Genomic DNA, 938 nt, shown 5'->3' with positions numbered 1-938 from the left:
GCCCCGGTCCCTTTGGTGACTCTAGATAACCTCGCGCCGATCGCGCGCCCTTTACGGTGCCTACCATGGTGACCACGGGTAACGGGGAATCAGGGTTCGATTCCGGAGAGGGAGCCTGAGAAACGGCTACCACATCCAAGGAAGGCAGCAGGCGCGCAAATTACCCATTTCCGACTCGGAGTGTTACCAGACTTTTGGTTAGGAGATCATGAGACTGGCATATGCAGTCAAAGGGTGAAGCCCATACTAAATCGGGTTAGACGGTTAAACCCAATCCACTCTAGTGGAAACGGACAGATTACATGGTATCGGACTTGGAACCCTCGGAGGTGGGGCAACCTTCACAAACAAAAATATGAGTGTACAAAATAAACGAAATTCATCCCGGATGGCAGGCCGCCCCGGTCAAACAAGCTGCCATAGAGGGTGCATGGGTAAACGGCGGGAGTATATATGACTAGTCTCTGATATGTATAGGAAAGTGATGGGCAGGGTTGTCGGTTGGAAGTGAACTTGGGACTGTGGGTCTGGGTATAAAGGCGGCCCTCCAGTCCCTCGCTCGCCTCGAGCCTGTTACAGCTTCCTATACGAAGCCAATCACCGGATAGACCGGTTTTTGGAAATCCGTGAGGATTCGAGCTGAATGAGCCAGTGCAGCTATCCCAAGTGACTTGGGGGGCACCCGAGCTGGTCTGGTTGGTATGTTTACTATGAAGGGGAGCCTCTCGTGGGGTGGGAGGTCTCCGACCTGAAAACCTATTCGGCAGGTGGGTAAAGCCGACTGCTGCGATCCATTGAAAGTCATCCCACGATTCAAGATTTTGTCGACCGAGGAGGAGGCCCACCCGGGCGGCCTCGGTTCGACCCCCGCCGCTGTCCCGGGGGTACCAGTGGCCGGGCCGGGCGGATGGACGAGCGGCCCCAAACCTAAGTCGAAG

At 55.5% G+C, this 938-nt stretch overlaps 1 long non-coding RNA gene across 9 annotated transcripts in view; it reads right to left on the bottom strand.

Moving 5' to 3' along the window:
• Window positions 1-938, bottom strand: part of LOC107575014 (uncharacterized) — a 22,087-nt gene that overhangs the window by 12,121 nt on the left and 9,028 nt on the right. The window lies entirely within an intron of this gene.

Source organism: Sinocyclocheilus grahami, unplaced genomic scaffold (genome assembly GCF_001515645.1).
Source record: "Sinocyclocheilus grahami isolate Dianchi unplaced genomic scaffold, SAMN03320097.WGS_v1.1 scaffold2434.1, whole genome shotgun sequence".
Classification (NCBI taxonomy): domain Eukaryota; kingdom Metazoa; phylum Chordata; class Actinopteri; order Cypriniformes; family Cyprinidae; genus Sinocyclocheilus; species Sinocyclocheilus grahami.
This window is presented reverse-complemented; position numbering and strand designations above follow the sequence as displayed.